Source organism: Chrysochloris asiatica, unplaced genomic scaffold, assembly GCF_000296735.1.
Source record: "Chrysochloris asiatica unplaced genomic scaffold, ChrAsi1.0 scaffold00227, whole genome shotgun sequence".
Classification (NCBI taxonomy): Eukaryota; Metazoa; Chordata; class Mammalia; order Afrosoricida; family Chrysochloridae; genus Chrysochloris; species Chrysochloris asiatica.
Genome location: NW_006408745.1, coordinates 1,670,297 through 1,678,632, shown reverse-complemented (window position 1 = coordinate 1,678,632; position 8,336 = coordinate 1,670,297).

The window sequence follows — 8,336 nt, the reverse complement described above, 5'->3', positions numbered from 1 at the left end:
GGAGTAGAAAGCCTCATCTTTCTCCCGCGGAGCAGCTGGTAGTTTCAAACCTCTGACCTTAAGGTTCGCAGCCCGATTCGTAACCACTACGCTACCAGAGCTCCTTATTAGTCATTATCAAATTCATGTTTTAAAAATAGAATCTGTAACAATCTGAAAGAACGCTCATTTTAAGTTGGTTTACACATGTTTTTTCTACATTACATTATTAGACTATAAAATCCCAGCAGTTAGGGGCTTTACCTTCCTTGCTCACCATTTGATAGACTCACCATTTGAACCACTGCAAGGGCAGTGGTTCAAGCTCACCAGCTGCTCCTTGGAAACCCTATACAGGGTCGCTATGGGTTGGAATTGACTCAACGGCACTTAACAACAACAACAACAAATATTGGAAAAAATAGCCAAGCAGGTTTACCTGAAATGTAGGTCACCCTTTAGAAGTCTCTATCACTAGCCAGCCTTACTACAATATGCAGAAATAAAGAACCTGTTTAAGTCTCCTTTTTCAGTAACACAATCAGAAACTAAGATTATGTGGGGGAAGGCAGAACTTGACTTAGAAAGTTATGGAGAGGAATGACTAATTTGAAAGAATTATCTCCCAAAAGACAATTCCCTAGTGGTGAAAGGTCATGTTGTATATAGATTCTACAAAGTATCTAGGATACATTCATCGAGTACTTTATTTATTCATCAATTCAGCAAACATTTAGAGAATGGTTATAGTAAAATTGATGCTATGCACACAAAAATAATTGACATGGTCCTTTCCTCACAGGTCAAAGCAGCACAAGGATAGTCACTATCCTGTTAGGCAAAATTACAAAGTCTGGGAAAAGTAACAAAAGTGCATCAAGTCCTTTCCACTTGGTTTCACTTTTCATTTAGAAATCCTTTGCATCTGGCTATCCCTACCTCTTCAATCAGTTGTAGGAAAGTACCTGATGAAATTTTATACTAAAATTTAAAAGATTTATACTGATTGACTCTTAGATTCACATTTTATCAAAATGTGAAAGCAAAGATTGAATCTTAAATTTTGAACTTTTCCAACCAGAGCAGAGAAAGTAGATAAAATTATTTTTAAAGCTAGAATTTCTTAAGTCACACTACCTAGGAACCTATTTAATATGCTTACTCGCAAATTTTGAGAACTTAACATTAAACAAAAATAGGTAATTTCTGTTAGGTTTAATCAGTAAGACTCCATGATACTTCTAATTCCAAGTATAACATTCTTCTATGCATTTAACAATTGGAAAGATGATTATTTTTATTTTATAAGAATTTGTGTGTTTTTTGTTTTAAGTTTTTATCGTGAGTTGAGTAATTAGTTTACATGGGTGTACACTCATTGTTTCATTGCAATGATTACAATCTCCTCTGTGCATCATCATTCAATAGTTGTTGTTGAGTGCTGTCGAGTCGGTGCCGAACCATAGCGACCCTGTACAGGGTTTCTGAGGCTGTAAATATTTAAGGGAGCAGAAAGCCTCTTCTTTCTCCTGTGGAGCAGCTGGTAGTTTCGAACTGCTGACCTTGAGGTTTGCAGCCCAATTTGTAACCACTACGCTACCAGAGCTCCTTCAACAGTGTTTGCTTCTATTCCCTCTGTGATTTTTTTTTTTTTTTTTACATTTTTATTTGGTGTGGGGGGATGTACGCAAAACCACTCAGGCATATATAATCATTTAAACAACCAAAGGACACATTCTGCAAGCCTGCTCCCTGGTCACCAGCACCTGACTGCCAGCACACAGTCTTTCTATTTCCATGAGTCTAGAATCCTCAGCTGCTTTCTCTCCATGCTTTCATTTCTGCTTCCATCACTGGTGTCACTGCTTCTCTGGATAAGGTCCCACATTCCACTCATGCTCTCCTCCTTTGATTATCCTAGGGTTCTCTGTTTCTGGGTTGTAAGATTAACTACTCCCCTCTTTTTGTTACAAAATTTCTACCATTACAGTTGTGACAGTCACAATTAGTCATGATATCAATTACTCACTATTGAATCAAAAGAATCCTATCCCCATGTCCTTTCATGAGATCCTTCTAGACAAGATGAAAACTATTCAGTGGGAATTCTGCCTTCCCCCACACACTCTGAAACTAAACTCCCCCTTGAAAACTTGTAAGCCAGTCACTTTGTGCCTTTACAACCCCTCTCATTTTAGGTAGCCAATGTCTAAGTTGCCTGTTCCTATCAATCCTGTATACAGAGGGGATAGGATTGATTTTGGATGTGAAGACTCCTTCCCTATCAGTTGGTATTTTGAGCTATATATCCATAATTATAGGTCAAGTTCAGAAAGATGATACTTTTTAATATGTTTCCTTCTTTTCCATTTTTCCTTTCCCTTCCTCCGTTTCTCCTTTCTTTCCTCATTTCCTATCCAATGTTTTCTTCCTCATTCTCTTCCTGTCTATATATGTATTTATCTATCTATCCATCTTGGAAAAACAAAAAATACAAGAATTAGTGTAAGTTGCTTTTGCTAAAACAAATATCCCTTACCACAACACAAATAAGTAAAAAACAAAAATGTTACCAGAAAAAATCCTAAAGTCACTTAAACAAGATATATTACAGACAATAAAGTTGATTTTTATTCCACAGAGTTAATTTGTTGTTATTGCTAAGTTCCGCTGAGTTAATTCAGAGTCATTTAAAGTATAATAAAGAATTTCCATTGAGGATAAGAAATGTAAAAACTTATCACTCAAATCTATTTAAAATATTAACTTTAGACCTATCCCATTTTTCTTTAAACAATTAGCACTTTTCCTTGACAGGTGATATCCTAAAACCTCTTGTTTGTGAAGACTGCTGATAGGAACCTCTCTGATACACTAAAGTCTTTGTCAATCTGAAGATAATTTCTACAACAGAATACCTGATGTTTTGCATTTTTCAAAGCACAAGTTTTCAGGGAAAAAGAATGAAGCACCTTCTGAGCACTGTGGTCAATAACTTCTCCATCTAATTTGCCAAGAAGATTATTACTTTGTAATGTTTCTTCTCTCAAAGTCTTGCACATTATATACATTAAATATTTTAAGTGTCTGGAATCTAGAGCATTATAAACCATTTTTAAATTAAAACTTTGATGATGAACAAGATGAGCAAACTTGTGTGGGGAATAGGGATGGGGTGGAGAAAGATAGAAAAAGAGAAGGAGATTCTAGACCTTATCAAGACCAAGCAGTTAGTGACAGTGAAGGAATTTCTTGTGAGGTATAGACCAGTCTGAGTTCCATTCAGTTGTTACTCTGTCCCCTGGGCCTGACTAAAGAACTTGTTAGTGACAAAAGCAGGGCCTGTCCTAAGCTTACGGACTTGAATTATTTATTAGTCAAAAGCAAATTGCCATTTAGAGGCAGGTGACATGCATGTTTTCTAGAACAATTATTATCACTAATCATAATTTCCCTCAGTAATTTGTATACTTTTGTTATTAGCTCTTGATTTCTATGTAAATCTTTTTTAAGAAACTGCTACAAGATGGAAGTTTTATTTATTGGCTCTCTTTAACTCTTGATGTGTTTCTTGGCATTTTACACTCCTCATCTGGCACTTGATGGTTGGGTTTCAGATTAGGCTAACTGTTGACATGCCCATATAAAACATTTTTTCATTGAGCATATTGCATTTGTAAAGGACGCCACCTTCTGCCATATTGCACCCATATTTTTAAAATATCAATTGTCCAAACATTGATTCTCACATTTTCCCCTTTTTGATGATCATTGTGCACTACATTTGACACTTAACTATTTTGCCAGTTGTCCAAGCCTTGCCACAAATCTGAAACTGACACAGTCTTTGCCCAACAGTTGGCTTGGACAAGTATATTTGCCATATGGGTTTCCCCTTCAAAGCTTGTAGAATCACCTTGGATATTCCTCAGAGCTTCTCTTTTATTAATTATAGGTTCAGGACTTAGGTACTGGAAAAGAACTATCATTCATTGTAACATCTCTTTCATATCTCCTAGAGTCATTTTTTAGTGTCAATTTTTAAATGAACTTTAGAAATAGAGCTTAAGAGAGCCCTAAATCTAACTTGTGTGGGACCCACCCTTTACTTCTGCCTACCAGCAAGAAAAAAGCAGGGCTGGTCTGACAGACAAACCATATGAACAATCTGTAAAACCACAACATAAACGGACACAACTAGGGAGGGGAGGGCCACAGAAAAGTGGAGGCAGTGACCCAGCACTAGAAGCCACAGATTTGCACATATGGAGTGAGAGGTGTGACTGAGTTTTCATCTTTCACTTTTCATTTTTCATGTATCTTTCCTCTTCACTCCGACCCTGTCCTCACTGCATAGCCCAGATGCCTTCAGGTGGGCAGGAGCACCCCCCCAAAAGGGTCCAGCATTGCACCCACAGTTTTCCAACAGCACAGAGAGGAAACCAACAGGCTGCTTCTGGGACCCAGCCCCAAAGCTGACCTGGGTGGGACCCTTTATCCCTGCCTGCACAGCAAAGGCCAGTGGACAATCACAATTTTATTTTTGTTTTTGATAGGTGGTTTCTGACTCTACTTCTATATTTTTTTCTGTCTTTGGTCCTTTTGGTCTCACTCTTTTGCCTGGGGTTGGAGCTTTCTTCCCCTACCTTACCCAAGAAGAGACAGCAGCTGTGCTCATATAACCAAGCTACAAGCATACCCTGTAATACCACACCACCTGGACAAGAGCCAAAACTAGCTTCTAGGCATTACATGTGAAAAGCGAAGCCTATCTCCAGATCATACCCACCAGGAGATGCTTAGTAAGTTTAACAACAAAGCAACACGCATCCATTTAAGTATAAAAAACCACATAACTGCTGAAAAATGTCCAAGAAAACACAATTAAAGATCTCAACACATGTTCAAAAACAGAAAAAAATAACTGAGACAAATGAGCTGGAAGATCTGCCTGAGAAGGAATTCAGAAGAACGATATGTGAACAAATTCAAATGTTCTGAAAAAGGGTGGAGGAAAATAAGGAAGAAGTCAGGAAAGTACTACAGGAGCAATCAAACAAGATAGACATGGCATTGGAAATGACCCAAAACCTGCAAAAAGAAGTCTAGATGATTAATAATAAAATATCAGACATGGACAATACATTGAAAGGGCAAAAGAGTAGAATGGAAGAGATGGAAGACAGAGACAGAGAGCTGAAAGACAAATCTCTCAATACTGCTAAGACAGAAGAACAAGCAGAAAAAAGGATTAAAAATTCTGAAGAGAGTCTAAGATTTGTGCTGGATAACATGAAGAGGAATAACTTAAGAATTATTGGCATTCCAGAACAGGAAGAATTGCAGAGTCCGCAGAAGAGATAGTTGAAGAGCTTCTGGAAGAAAATTTCCCTAACATCTTGAAGGATGAGAAGATAAACACTCAAGAAGCTGAAAGAACCTCAGGAAGGATAGACCCCCAAAAGAAAATCACCGAGACATATCATAATCAAGCCTTCTAAAATCAAAGACAAGGAGAGAATCTTAAAAGCAGCCAGGTAAAAGAGAAGTGTTACTTACAAAGGCAAGCAAATCAGATTAAGCTCTGACTTCTCAGCAGAAACCATGCAGGCAAGAAGGCAATGGGGAGATTTATATAAAACCCTAAAAGAAAAAAAAATCTGCCAACAAAGAATCGTCTATCCAGCAAAACTATCAATCAAATATGATGGTGCAATCAAAACATTCCAGGATAAACAGAAACTAAGAGATTTTGTAAAAGCCAATCTAGCACTTCAAAACATCCTAAAGGGAGTTATTTGGAATGAAAACCAGCAAGAACAAGCAGAGATTGACAGACGTGGCAACACAACCTGGAACTCAGCTGACAGATAGCAGAGTTCAGAACAGAACAAAATTACAGCAATGAATTCAGAGAACCTGTGAGGTCAACCAAAGATCAAAATAATAACAATGTCAAAGGAGGAAAAATATAGGAACAGAGATCCAGGTGGTGAGGTGGTCAAATAGATTGCAAGATACAATATACTGTCTTACACATAGGGTAAACTTAATAGACTATATATAGGGTAAACCCAAAGAAAATTAATACTTCACAATTCACCATGAAAATGAAGATCCAAGTAGAACAAGGAAACATTAAAACTAAGAAAAAAACAACAAGAAATAGCACAAAAACAAGAACTCAGCACAAGAAGGCATGCAGAACAAAGGAACACACAGCACTACAAAAAAAAACCCCAAACATAATGACAGCAGTTAATCCATATCTATCAATGATTACACTGAATGTCAAGGGATTAAATGCACCACAGAAGAGAGAGAGACTGGCTGAATGGATAAGAAAACAAGACCCTTCAATAAGCTGCCTACATGCGACACACCTTACATACGAAGACAAAAATAGACTAAAAGTTAAAGGATATGAAAAAATATACCAAGCTAACAGCAATAAAAAACAAGCATGAGTGGCAATACTAATCACTGATAAAATAAACTTTAAGGCAAAAACCAGCATAAGAAATAAAGAAGGACACTATCTCATGATTATAGGGTCAATTGAGCAAGATGACATAACCATAATTAACATTTACACTCCAAATGAAAGAGCACCAAGATATATAAAGCAAACCCAATAGAATTGAAAGAAATAGATACACCTATAATTATTATAGTGGGAGATTTTAACATGCCACTTTTGAAAAAGGATAGAACAACCAGAAAGAAACTCGACAAAGCTACGGATGAACTAAACAGCACAATCAACCAACTTGACTTCATAGACATGGACAGAGCATTCATCCAACAGCAGCACAATACAAATTATTTTCCAGTGCACATGGAACATTCTCCAGAACTGACCATGTGTTAGGTCACAAAGCAAGCCTCCATAAATTTACAAACATCAAAATACTACAAAGCACCTTTTCAGACCATATTGACATAAAATTAGAAATAAAAAAATAAGTAGACCAAGGAATTAAAGTTTAATACATGGAAACTGAATAACACCCTGCTGAAAAGCAACTGGATAATAAAAGAAATTAAACAAGAATTCAGAATTTTCCTAGAAACAAATGAGAATGAAAACACAACATACCAAAATCTTTGGGGCACCGCAAAAGCAGTGCTGAGAGGATAATTTATTGTAATAAATGCACACATCCAAAAAGAAGAAAGAATTTAAAAAATATAGAAGTAGAGTCAGAAACCACCTATCAAAAACAAAAATAAAATTGTGATTGTCCACTGGCCTTTGCTGTGCAGGCAGGGATAAAGGGTCCCACCCAGGTCAGCTTTGAGGCTGGGTCCCAGAAGCAGCCTGTTGGTTTCCTCTCTGTGCTGTTGGAAAACTGTGGGTGCAATGCTGGACCCTTTTGGGGGGTGTTCTGCCCACCTGAAGGCATCTGGGCTATGCAGTGAGGGCACAATCGGAGTGAAGAGGACAGATACATGAAAAATGAAAAGTGAAAGATGAAAACTCAGTCACACCTCTCACTCCATACGTGCAAATCTGTGGCTTCTAGTGCTGGGTCACTGCCTCCACTTTTCTGTGGCCCTGCCCTCCCTAGTTGTGTCCGTTTATGTTGGGGTTTTACAGATTGTTTCCAGCAACTGGAAACAGACCAACAGAGGGACCCTACAGTCACCAAAATAAAAGAAATAATAAAGATCAGAGTAGAAATAAATTAGATAGAAAACAGAAAAACTATAGAAAGAATCAACAGGACAAGTAGTTGGTTCTTTGAAAGGATTAATAAAATTGACAAACCATTGGCAAAACTAACAAAAGAAAAGAGGGAGAAGACACAAATAACACACATTAGAAAACACATGGATGATGTCACAATGGAACTAAAGGAAATCTAAAGGATAATAATAGAATGCTGTCATAAGTTGTACTACAACAAATTTGAAAGCTTAGAAGAGATGAATACATTTTTTAGAAAAACACGACTTACCTAAACTTACACTGAGTGAATTAGAAAACCTGAACAGACCCATAACAAAAGAAGAAATGATCAAGGTCATCAAAAAACTCCCAACCAAAAGAAGTCCAGGTCCAGATGGCTTCACTGGTGAGTTCTACCAAACATTCAAGGAAGAGCTGTCACCAATTCTACTCAAATGATTACAGAATATAGAGGAGGATGGAAAACTCCCTAACACATTTTGTGAAGCAAGCATAAACCTCATACCAAAACCAAGGAAGGACGTCTCTAAGAAAGAAAATAATAGACTAATAGAAATATCACCATAGAAAGCTTGTAAGTCCGTCTTCAGCCTACAACTGATTGTTTTTGTTGTTAGGTGCCATCAAGTCAGTACCGACCCATAGTGACCTTATGCACAGCAGA